General features: G+C 42.8%; 1 long non-coding RNA gene across 3 annotated transcripts in view; it reads right to left on the bottom strand.

Annotated features, from left to right (window-relative positions):
• Nucleotides 1–12604, bottom strand: part of LOC109385546 (uncharacterized) — a 145359-nt gene extending 132755 nt beyond the window's left edge. For 2 of the 3 annotated variants that reach the window (XR_002124647.1, XR_002124648.1), the window contains exons 1-2: nucleotides 12508–12604; nucleotides 5083–5219 (exon numbers count right to left, since the gene is read on the bottom strand). This is a non-coding gene — a long non-coding RNA (uncharacterized LOC109385546). Of the gene's footprint in view, nucleotides 1–1724; nucleotides 1881–5082; nucleotides 5220–12507 lie in introns of all 3 variants that reach the window. The other variant, XR_002124649.1, reaches the window with a different exon arrangement.
• Nucleotides 12605–13428: the final 824 nt, after the last annotated feature.

Raw genomic sequence — 13428 nt, 5'->3', positions numbered from 1 at the left:
AATAAACTTAAGATCTAGCAAGGTGTTCCCATGATCATATATCTTTGTAAAATTTGCAAAAACTACATATCTTTGCACTCTTTTCTTTAAGAGGGCTTCCAAAATTCTACAAGCTTCAGGCTCCAGAAAACCTGGATTGACCATCACAGCTTCTCAAAGAGGGGCTGGGAACTGCTAATAGCACAGGGAAACAGAATGCATCGGACAGCAATGCCCTCCTTGCAGCCTGGAGCCCTCGACACCAACAGGTTATGCTCTGAGCAAGTCAACAACTGCCATCCCTGCCTCAGGCATGGCTGATGCCTTCCTCTCCACGCCTGGACAGCAGTGCAGAGCTCCGCTCCTCTGCTCGTTCCTCCTCAAAGCTGCAAGGCACCTAGGAAGATCCTCCACCGTCCCTGCAAATGACTCAGACCCCTTTTCACTGTCCAGTGTTTGGGGTTTATCACTCCCAGGCCCTCCCACATGTGCCAATCCCATTTCGGCCCCAGCCTGCGGTCCCCCACTCCACCTGCAACTCAGAAACCATATACCTTACCCTAAACAACGAAGTGGCCATAAAAAGTGTTGATGCCTTATGTGCAAGCAGTGCTGTACAAACACTCTGTGATTTAATTTGAAATATCTGCTTCATGTAATTTGTAGATTTTAGCTATTGGACTAAGATCATTCACATAAATAGATTATAATTTACTGCTGTTTCTCCATTTTTTTATTACTGCATAATTAAAACCTGCTGTTAGCTAGCACTGTGGGGGAAATGTTGATGTTACACAGTATGCATTTAAATCGACTGCACAACCACCATCTATCTCTTCTTCCAGCAACCCAGCTTCTCTGTGCAGTAAGGTGAGTGCAATTCTCAGGTCACATTAGGTGCTGTGATCCATAGACTCTCAATAAACCAGTGCTCTGGTTCTCCAATTATCAGCCCTACAGTTGCGTTCAGTATAAAGGGCCTCAAAAACTGGGAACCTGTGGGCATAAGTGTGAGCAGGACATTTGTGGGAAGCTCAGCATGGACCGTGGGTTTTTCTGCTCTGGTTGTATTCCCCACCGCCATCAGTGTGCATTATTACAAAGATGGCAGCATGGGCCAGCAGCTCTCTCCTTCTGCTGTTTCTCATAGGAAAATGCAGAACAGCCTAGCGGGCAATAGCATAAAAGAGGACTTCAGGTTCTTGATAGGAGAACTGCCATTCCACTCTATAGGTTCTTTTAGTCAATGAATGTGTACCTACTTTGTGCCAGTCACTGTGCTTAGCAGTGGGGGTGCCGCAATGAATAATGCACAGTCCTTGTCCTCAGTAAGCTCACATTCTATATAGTAGGGGAAGGAAAACATTCATATACATAACTACATTGCACCACCATAGGTTTTACTAGATATATGAGGAGCAATTTGATATCATGGAAAGAACACGGACTTTGCAATCAGAGAGACTAGGGTTCAAATCCTCCTTTTGCAAAGTGTCCCACTCTGCCACTTTCTGAAAGCTACTTCATCAAAGACTTGTGATTTCCTTAGAGCCAAGAAACGCTGCCCTGTGGGGTGCTGAGAGATTCGTGGCGGCAGGGAGGATGTGGCTGTTGAAAACGTGGCGGCAGGGAGGATGTGGCTGTTGAAAACATCCTTCTTTCCTGAGCTCTTACCAGTTCCTCCTTTGAGGAGGTGTGGTGGGAGAATCCAGTGACAAAGGTTAGAAAAGGCAGATGTTAAGTACCTAGTACAGCAGCTAGCCTATCATAGGCATTTGAGAAATGGTAGTTAATCATTGTTGACAACTGTTAGAAAACTCCATTTCTTCATGTCCCTGGACTCCACGAACTCCAATATCTCCTCACGGGAGCCACCTTACAGCATCCCAGGAGAGCAATTTCTGAAATGCAAAACCAATCTGTTGAAGCTCTGCTTTAAACAAACAAAAAACAAGCTTAGCAATCCTATATTCTCGGGATAGTCTGGGCACTGGATGTCCCCTGCCTTCCTCTGCAGCTCACTGGCCAGCACTCCCCACCTCCACATTACTCTGCTCCCTGCAGAGCAAGTGCCCTGCCATGCCTTACCTCCGACTGCCTCCTCATTTGGGACATTCTGTCCCCATAGTTGTCTTTCTAGTCTAACTGTGTCGGCTGGTTCAAACCCCTGCTTGTTCAAAGACTGTCATGTGCCACTCAGCTACTCATGGAGTCCCCCTAACTGCTCTCTCCACTTTCCTATTTGCCCATCTCCAATCCATTCTCCAAAATGCAGCCCGGCTAGTTTTCACACATGAATCCCGTCATGGCACCCTCCTTCTTAAAACCTCCAGAGGCTGCCCTCCCATCGCACTTGAATACAATCCAAGTCTGCCTGCCTCACTAGAGAGTTGGATTATGTAAAATGTGGCTGGTGTGGGTGTGAAAGCACCTAACAGTCAATCCTCATAGCCTTCATTCATTTGTATTTGCTCATCCAAGCATTTATTAAACTCCTACCGTGTGCCAAAAACTATATTAAGCTGCTAAGGTTACGAAGGAGAGCAAAAACAAACATGTTGTTATGCTCACATAGCTTCCAGTCTCTTCAGGGATATAAGCATTCAAATAACCAAACACATGCAAGCACACACCTATGGCTGGTGCTGCGGAGACTGCACTGTGAGCACCTGCAGCCACGGAGGGAGGCAGCGGCCCGGTGCACGGACCCTGCCGCCCACGGCCTGGGCCTGACTTCTAACACTATCACTTTCTAGTGGATGACCTTGGACAAGTCGATGTACTTATTTCCTTATGTTTCTGTGTACTTATCTGTAAGAGAAGGGTAACAGTAGTGTCCACCACATAGAAAGTTTACATTGAAGATTAAATGAGTTACTTAATATAGAGAGGGCTGGTTCCTGATAACTACTCTGTGTTTGCGGTTTCATTATTATTATTATTATACTTTGTTTAACTGGGGAGGTCAAAGAAGCGTTCTTAAAAAGTAACATCTGGGGCTGGCCAAAGAAGTGTTCTTAAAAAGTAACATCTGGGGCTGGCCGAGTGGCACGATGGTTAAGAACTGGCTTGGGACGCCAGAGGGCCCCGGTTCGGATCCCACATATGAGAGCCAGTGACACTGCCCTCCACAGCTAAGATGCTGAACAACAGCTCAACCTGGAGCTGGGCTGCCGTGAGTCACCGGCGACGGCGTAGGCTGCAGCCCCTGTGGCAGTGGGTTGCCATGGGCTACCGTGTGTAGCCAGCAGCCAGCGTGAGCGGCCGGCAGCCACAGTGAGCTGCCGTCCAGAGGCCGGCAACTGATCTTCCTCACCCGGGAAGAGCGCAATGATGGTGCCAACTTGGGCCAGTGAAGCCACGTCCTCCACAACTAGACTGAAGAACAAAACGACAGCAACTTGTCTGTTCCCCTTCCCCCGATTCCCCAGCACTGTTCCCATCCCCCCAATTCCCCAATAAAAATTAAAAAATTTAAAAAAATATTTTAAAAAAAGTAACATCTGAGCTGAGATATCCAAAGATTAGCAGTATTAAGTAGGTAAAATGAGGAAGGGAAGAGCGTAGGCCAAGCGTCCACAGGTAGGAAAGACAGTGGCAGATCCCAGGAACTGAAAGCAGGCCGCAAGGGCCACAGTTGAAAATGCAGGTCAGGCCAGGCAGGACATTGTAAGTAACATCGGGGGCCCATCTTCATCCTACAGGCATTGGGAGCCATTGGGCTTTTGAGCAGGAAGAACATCACTCGAAGTTCAGAGTAGAGCAGAGACGAGTGAGGGGACAGGGGACAAGAATGGAAGTTGGAAGCTGGAAGTTGACTGTAGAAATCCAGTAGAAATGAGGATCGCATGGACAAGAGGGATAGTGACACACATAATGAGTCATGGGACAGGTCTGAAGGATGCTTTTGAAGATAAAACTGACAAAACGTGGTGATAAGGAAACAGGCAGAGAACCAGAGAACAGTAAGATGTCGAGCATGGCTCTTAGGTATCTGGATCATTGGATGGATGGTGGAGCCATGCACTGAGATAGAGAACCATAACGCAGGTCCTTGAGGGGCACTTGTTATGAAACAGAAGGAAAGGGTGTCATCTAAATAAAGGTCTGTGAGTGATCGGAGGGCAGGGAACCCAGGTGCTCTTCCATTGGAGAAGTCACTTGACCTGTATTATCTAATATCCTGTGAATCGTTCTGCAGGTTGGGAGCACAGCTGGTCATCCGAAGGTCATTTATACTGGGCTATAAAAAGCAATGATGTGAGAACTGCATACAACCTGTTAACCTGTTCTTTCTAGCCCAGACAATGCTCCCCACCTCGGGCCCCTCTCAGCAGCCTGAACCCAGCAAGGGGAGAGAGGATAAGGTTCTCACTAGATGGTCCACTGAGGCAAAGAGTTGACTGTGTCTTCAAAAGGCATAAGGAAAAACCACGTTCTCTGTGGTGCACAAAGAATCCAGGTGCATTGTCATAGAAACAGTCAATGGATTCTGACATCATTATTATTTCTAGCTAGCCTGCACCAAGCACTTACAGTGTGCCAGGCACTTCATCTACATTGTCTGTCATCTTCACACAGAGCCAACAGACAGGAAGAAAGATTCAGAGACTAACTTACCTGCAGTTACACAGTCATTGAGTTATAATAGAGCAGGGATTTGGACCTAAGTCTGCATGATGCTAAGGCCAATCTTCTTTTAACCCCAGTGAATTTCTTTGACTGAGCAACACTTCAGCATTGACCCTCAGATGCAAAACAGGCATTTCCAGGTGTTTAAACACATTTAAGGTGAAGACCTTGGCTGCACAATAGAACAAAACTAATTGGCCTCTGCAGAGATCAAAACAACAGCCTTGTCCTTATTTGATTCTTCTGCCACAGGAGCGTTTCAGGCAGACAAATACTTGCCATCAAATGGCTATCAAGCATTTTATTTCTCTTCACATCCTGTAGGTTGCTCATGTATTAAAAGAGCCCAGCCATTCAAAACAAGCCATTGGACAGAAGACCAGCGATGCTTCTATAACTTATCAAATGGAAAAGCTTTTATGGAATTTGCCAAGGACTTGAAAGGTGGAAGGCAGGGTGCTGGGAACCTACCTGAATTCAGAGATGTGCAGAACCAGCTCCCAGGTCCTGGTCCTTTTAGTAATGGGAGCCCTCTGTCGGCCGTGCCACGTGCTCACACTGCCACCTGCTGGCCATAGCATGCATCTCCGCTTCCCCTAACAGTCCACCTGGAGACCAGAAAAGCCAGCCTGTCAAACAGATTGCTCACACAGTAACACCACCAAAGAAAGGCAGGTAGAATCCATGCATGTGCTGGTGACGGTGGAGAGGAGCCAAGTACACAGGGGCTGTGTGGGCTTGTGACAGTCGCTGGGAGAACCTGCCGCACTGGTGAACCCAGCCGTCTAATTTTCAGACCCTCAAGGCTTTTTGGCCACAACTCCTAACAACAAAAATCTCCCCAAATGCCTTTTAAATACAGTGAGGTACCTTCCTCTCCATATGTTTTCCGATAAGTACAGCTTGTGTATCTAAGGGCAGGGTGGGCAGGCTTCCAGCTTGAGAACATAGTGCTATTGTTTTACGACACCACAGGCAGCAGTCTTTCTTTTTAAAAGAATTTCAATCTTCCTATTCATTCACTTACAGCATGAAAATAAATCACTGTGCTTGAGCCTGTTACAAATTAAAGGCTTAGCTGGAACGTGCTGATCAAAAACTGATCCTCAAATACCTACTGCCATCAGCTATTATATTTTTTTTAAGTTTTCTTTTCCATTTTGCTTTTAATTACCTCATGTGGTATTATGTAGATGCAGCAGACAGAAATGCATCTTTCTTATTCTGAACTAGATAGCATGCTACACCCCATTCCTTTTGGGTACATTTGGAATAGCAAGATGGGTTCTAGCATATTGGAGGTAAAAACTCAGGGACCTGCCTGGTGACCTTTCCCTCATATGTTTAGGGTTCAATAATTCACTTATAAATAAATTTGAATCATTCCCTAAATCCACTTTCTAAAGGAAGACGCTAAAAGATTCTCTCTTGCCCAGATGTCCAGAACTTCTTGGTAATAGAAGAGGATCTGGAATTTTTTGGCCTCCACCCGTTTTTCAGATTTTCTACATCGTTCACTAAACCCCGCTACTATCATCTGATTTCACATTCGCAATTGAAACACATAGTGCTCGTCTCTTCCCAGGTGATGTCAATTTATTCCCATCATTTCAAGCACATGTGAGCGTGAGTGACTCCCAAGCTGTCTTCAGTTTTGAACACTCACCCGAGGTCTAGAGCCATCTATCTAAATACCCACTAAATATTTCATCCTGGGTGTCCCACAGTAACCTTAAGCTCATTGTGTCTGAACACCAGTCTTGCTCACCCTGGCGCCGTTTCCCAATTCTGCTCTTCCCTCATGTCATGATTCCAGTTAATTGCAAAACTATCCATTCAATTATGTAAACCCAAACCCCAAATGTCACCTGGTATCCCCACCCTTTATGTATGATTGATCACAACATCCAATAATGTTTACTACCTAATAGAACTATTTATCCTCTTCTCTCTAGCCATACTGACACTGCCTTTTCACTAGGACTATGGAAAGGGTCTTGCAACTATCTACCTTTCCCAATGCTTAACTCTGTCCTTTTTATCCTTCACATCACATTCAAAAATGCAAAATTGATCACATCCTTGATACCACAATCACAATACATAAAAGAAAAAAATGATACCTTGGATTTCATCAAAATTTAAAACTTTTGCCCTAAAAATATTTTTTAAGAGGATGAAAAGGTAAACTCTAAACTGGAAGAAAGTACTTGCAAATCATATATCTGACAAAGGACTTGTGTCTAGAATATATAAAGAATTCTCAAAAGTTAACATTAGAAAAACAAACAATCCAACTCAAAAATGGTCAAAATACATACACAGACATTGTACAGAATAGGACATGCAGATGACAAATAAGCACATGAAAAGATATTCAAAATCATTAGCCATTAGAAATAATGCAAATTAAGGCTACACTAAGATATAACTACACCTATAAGAATGGCTAAAATAAAAAATCAAATTCATGGGAGGATGTGGAGAAACTGAATCACTGGTGAAAATGTTAAAAGGTCGAGCCACTCTGGAAAATAGTTTGACATTTCCTTTTAAAACTAAAAATGGATTTCAGGCCGGCTGAGTGGCTCAGTTCGTTAAGAGCGCAAGCTCTGAGCAACATGGTTGCCGGTTCAATTCCCACATGGGCCGGTGAGCTGCACCCAAGCTGAGCTGCTGCTGAGCTGCCAACAGGTGGCAGGATGGCTCAGCTGGTGAGAGCACGTGCTCCTAACAACAAAGTTCCTGGTTCGACTCCTGTATGGGAAGGTGGGCTACGCCCACCCACAACTAAGAATGAACACGGCACCTTGAGCTGAGTGACCATGAGCTGCTCATGGGTGGCCAGATGGCGACTGCCCTTGGAGCTGAGCTAGCTGCGCCCTCCACAACTAAGATTGAAGGACACAACTTGGCTGTTCCCCTTCCCCAATTCCCCAACACTGTTCCCCTCCCCCCAATTTCCCAATAAAATCTTTAAAAAAAAAATTTTTTTTAAACCTAAAAACTAAAAATGGATTTCTACCATACTATCTAACAATTACACTCTTGTATATATATATATATATATATATATATATATATATATATATATATATTCCAGAGAAATAAAAACTTATTTTCACACAGAAATCTATACACGAATGTCATAGCAGCCTCATTTGCAATAGCTGAAAGCTACCCAAATGCCCTTCAATAAGTGAAAGGTTGAACAAACTGTAGCACAGAGATCCCATGGAATACTACTCAGCAATAAAAAAGAATGAACTACTGATACAAGCAACAACTTGGATGAACCTCAAGGAAATCATGTTGAGTGAAAATCCAATGTCAAAGGATGTATGTTGCATGATTCCATGCATGTGACATTTATGAAATGACATAACTATAGAGATGAAAACAGATTAGTGGTTGCCAGGGGTTAGGAATGGGTGGAGGAAGAGATGGATGAGGCTATAAAAAGGCTAACATGAGAAAGTCTTGCACTAGTGACACAGTTAAGAATCTTGACTGTAATGGTGGTTGAACAGTGCTACACATGTAATAAGATTGCATAGCACTACATGTGCACACATGAATGAGATTAATGAGTGCATACGCTAACTGATGAAACCCAAATAAGCAGATGATACCAATGTCAACTTCCTGGTTTCCATGTTACACTATAGTTATGCCAGATGTTCACACTGAGAGACTGGGTAAAAGGTGCATGGGACCTCTCTGTGTGTTTCTTTGCATCTTTCTGTGTATCTATAATTATTTCAAAATAAAGCTTTAAATAACTGATCATGTCACACTCCCTTGCTGAAGTTATTTGTAGCTCTCATTATTCATAGAATGAAACACATTCACATATACATAATACATAAGATCCTCCATTCTAACTTCATTTCCTATTAAACATTCTGGTTAATTGTAACTTTACTATCTTTCATCTACTTATTGGATGTGCTAAAATGCCCACCATTTTTTAGACAATTTTTGCCTTTACTTCTGAGATTACAAAAAAATGTATTTGTGTACCCTGACATTTCTTGAATTTGCTAGAGTTGGGCATTCTAAACATATTTCATGGCCATTTAGTAAATTTTTGCATGCCTAAGCCAAATTAATCTATCAAAGAACTACCTACCTATTCTGGATACTAGAGGCTTTATGCAATTTCTCTAAAGAGAAAGATGAGGGATAGTGATAAGAGCAATAGAGAAGTGATGAAAGGAGTCCACAGACCTAGAAAACATTCATGAATGATTCTGCTCATTTTACAAATACAGTGTATTAGTTTCCTAGGGTTGCAGTAACAAAGTACCACAAACTGGGCAGCTTTAACAACAGAAATGTATTGTCTCACAGTTCTGGAGACTAAAAGTCCGAAATCAAAGTGTCGGCAGGGTTAATTCCTTTTGAGGGTTATGAGGAAGAATCTATTTCATGCCCCTTCACTAGCTTCTGGGGGTTTGCTGGCAATCTCCGGCATTCCTTGGCTTGGAGAAGCATCACCCCAGCCTTTGCTTCCTCTTTACCTGAAATTCCTCCTGTGTGCATGTCTCTGTGTCCAAATTCCCCTTTTATAAGGACACCATTCATATTGGATTAGGGGCCCACCCAACTCCAGTATGATCTCATCTTAAATAATTACATCAGCAACAAACTTATTTCCAAATGAGGTCACATTCTGAAGTACCAGGAGTTAGGATGTCAACATATGCATTTGGGAAGAACACAATTCAACACATGACACCCACAAAACACTAGAAACCAAGAAAAACTCGGTTCCTTCTTCCGTTTGGCAGCTCAGCGGCTGCTCAGCTCGGGCCGGGACTCGAACCGCTGTTGCTCAGAGATCAAACTCTTGAGCGAGCTCTTACCCAACTGAGCCACTCGGCCGGCCTCCTTCTTCTGTTTGAGTGAATAGATAGTCTACATATCAGTAATGTGCCTGGTACCAGAGGATACACGGAATTTCATGTGAAAACTCACTGGGGCTTTCTATGAAGATTCTAATGCTTATCACGTAAGAAGACATTTAACAAGCACGTAAGTGTGCTTGACACTTTTATTAGCAAATATGTGACGGCTTGCCAAATATACAGGCTGGATCATTCTACAATCAAACTGCTAATTATATGGTAATTATATTCCAGTGTCTATAGTTGACTCACCTTGTAGCTGGCTTGGAGTCATAAATTATCTATAAAATTTTTCAATATGAAAAAAATACGCACTTATTGAAAACAAACCATAGTTGGTGAATAACACATTTGACTTTCATAATAGCCGAATGACTTAATCCAGGCATTTTAACCAATTGTGACATGGCATAGTGAGAATAAAGTAGATTTGGCCATTCTTAACACTGCCTAAGAACTGTATAGTGGCTTTTGGCGATGGGGAGGAAAAATAAAAGACTCTCCCCAAGGAAATTCTCTGCATAATCCTCTTTCATCTCCAACAACCCAATCCTTTCATAAACGTTCAGTGTGGATGAATTAATCTAACCAGTTCCTGGGAACCAAATTTGAAATTGTTGTCTGGTATCTTCTGAATCCTGGCACTTCAATCTAAACTTCTGATATGACATCCTGTATGTATGTATGTCTATTTTCTGCTGTATTTGATATATAATTATCTGTTTTTTTATAAACATCCATCACCTACCTACTCCAGGAGCTTAAATCTGTATCAAGACATCACATGAGACATACTTTCAAGGCAAAATTAGCATATGGGGAGGTTTTTGTGGGAAAATGTCATGTGAGACAGGGCTTAGCTGATATACAGGAAGAAGGCTGGCAGAGATGACAGGAAGTGGCATTCCAAAGAAAGAGGATCATGTGAGTGAAGTCAGTGTGCCACAAATGGCACAGCCCAGCCATGGAATCCAGAGCCCACTGAGAGCGCCTTGAGAACAGAAGGAAGCAAACAAGCCCAAGTGGAACAGAGATTTAAAAACCAATCAGAAAAGAAGGGATGGCTGAGGAAAGGGCTCGAATCCAAATCCTAAATCTTCAGAGCTGGCACCAAATCTAGGCTGGCACCAAAACCCAAGAGATCCAATCTGAAGGAAGTGACTTAGATTCTGGCATTAGGTGGATATCCAAGTCAGAGAGCAGGATGCTCTGTGTGTGAAAAAGGTACTGAGTGGGAACAGTTTGTGTCTTAGTGACGGAGACTCTACACATTCCAGATTATGTGGGACCAGAAGTATCACTCCTCTGAGTTGGGGTTGGAGGGGTAGACCAAAGTTGCTCAAGCTGCCTGAGATGAAACCAAGAGGAACCTTGGGAAAGGATATGACAATACCAGTATGTCCAAGTATTTGTCTAAGTACATATGGAAAGCCAGTAGCCACCATCATCATTATCACTATCATCACTATGATTATCATCATCATCACCGTTGTCATTGTTACTGATACTTAGAGACCATCTACCATTTATCAGGCACTGTCTTAAGCACTTTACATAACATTAATTTATTTAAATCTCACAACAACCCTATTAATATCTCTTCTACAGATGAGGAATCTGAGACAAAGAAAGTAAAACAACTTCCCCAAGATCACCACCTGAAAAGTAGCAGAGCCGGGATTCAATTCTGGACAGTTTGTCTCCACAGTCTACATGAAACCAATATACCCTGCCTTGCTCTCCTCATGGACCAACCGAACTTCACTGTTGCAACCTCCGTCTACCTTTCTGCCCATAATCCATGAATTCCTGCCTCCTCCCACTGCCACTTATGCTAACAAATAATACTCTGCACTTGGTAACAAGGCCAGACAATTTCCTTGCATCCTAGAAGAGGAACAGGGCAAGGCTGTGAAAGGGACTGTGGGCTGGAATGAGCATCCAACTGGGTGACTAACACAAACCCATTTCTCCTTCCTCTTTGCTATAAATGCTGCAAAACTGTAATGACAGAGGTATAAAGGTCTGCAAGCAAGTGGATTAATGCTTTACCTTTGTATTCAAACACAGCATACTTTCTCCAAGACTGTCAAATAACTGTCCTCTTTGCGGGATGTATTATTAGAGTGGTTTAAATTAGACTGGGTGGTTTAAATGACAGAAATTTATTTCTCACAGTTTTGGAGGCTGGAAGTCCAAAATAAAAATGTTGGCGGGCTTAGTTTCTCCTGAGGCCTCTTTCCTTGGCTTGCAGATGGCCACCTTCTTACAGTGTCCTCACACGGCCTTTCCTCTGTGCGTGCATGAATCTGGTGTCTCTTTCCTTTTTAATAAGGATGCCAGTTCTATCAGATTAGGGCCCCACCCTCACTGATCATTGAGTCTGAATTGCCTCTTTAAAGGGTCTATCTCCAAATACAATCACATTGGGGTTAGGGCTTCAACATATGAATTGGGGAAGGGGGAGAGGGAGACACAGTTCAGTCTATAACCCTGGAGTTAAGTCAGAGCTTATAAATCCAAGGCTGCCTTTCAGGCATGGTTGAAGGCTCTTCTAGTTGAAGAGTCTTAAGTAGGTCTGCTTTGCACTGAGGAACTCAGAAATTAAGACAGTTACACAGTCTTTAAAGCAACATAGATCCAGTCCACAAGGGAAGCCTGGGGTCTTCTGTCACAAATCCAAATATAAGAGCACTCTAGTACTTTCTACACACACACACACACACACACACACACACACACACTGGGGGTGCCAGAAAATGTATACACATGACTTATATTAATTTTTTGTTATTGGTATATATTATTACAATTTTAATACAGGTTTTTCCTTTCATAAAATGTGTATACTTTTTCTGGCATCCTGTGTGTGTGTGTGTGTGTGTGTGTGTGTGTGTGTGCATGGAACACACTAGTTTTAATTCTTTTATTTTCATTTAATACACACTGACTGGTTTATTTCATAACATGGTACATGGTTCCCTACCTTCATAAAGTTTCCAGTAGTTCATTGGGGAACACAGCCACCTTCTTCAGCATACCTCCTTTGCAACCAGCAGAGGAATAAAGTGCACAACATCGAGCCCTAATACTAACCAATACAAAAAAATGTATATTATATGCAAACACAAAGGACATTTTTTTCTTCATACAATAAAAGTCAACTTTTCTCATTGATGGGCTTCCATTTTTACAAGCCGAGAGCAAGAACGCAGCAATTTTTAAATACCACTTAATCGATTCATGGATTCCATGACTTTCCTACGTTGCTTATTCCTGCAAGGTGTCTTCAAACCCAGCTGTAAGGCACAGTGAATGGACACACAGAGGAGAGTCCAAAGCGCACAGGAGGTGCTTTAAAAGCCAAGCTTGCAGTGCAAATAGGCCTCTTATCTGTGAGGAATATGGAACTCTGCCTCAGTTTTCATTCGTCCTCAGATCAGTCACTGAGCCCCTGAAGGTCATTGAAGATAAGTGGTACCAGCATTGTTTCCCTTGGAGTAGGAAACTGAAACAAGCAAACCGTCTAAGATTCAAGAGTACATATAAAGCACAAAAGCCCCTGAAGGCTAACAGCAAATATGTTAACCATGGGAAAATTTTTGGTAATAAATTATACGTGCTGTCAAATGGGAAAGCGAAAGGGTAATATAAATTTAAGGTTGAGAAAGAAAACAGAATTGTCAGGGAATTCCCAAATTTATGGTCCATATTAATCTGGCTATTGACTAACCTACATGAACTGTTTAGCAATATAGGTCACTTTATAAACATAAATCATTCTCACAAATTGAATTTTTCTGAGCTGGTTTGCTTTTAAGAGATCTGTTCAATGCTCACCTCTCCCCACTCCAAACCATTCAACACACACACTGATGCCAGAATAGTCTTCGAAAACATGTGCCCA

Source organism: Hipposideros armiger, unplaced genomic scaffold (genome assembly GCF_001890085.2).
Source record: "Hipposideros armiger isolate ML-2016 unplaced genomic scaffold, ASM189008v1 scaffold_118, whole genome shotgun sequence".
NCBI lineage: Eukaryota > Metazoa > Chordata > Mammalia > Chiroptera > Hipposideridae > Hipposideros > Hipposideros armiger.
The sequence above is the reverse complement of the archived record's forward strand: the minus strand, read 5'-3'. Positions and strand labels throughout refer to the sequence as shown.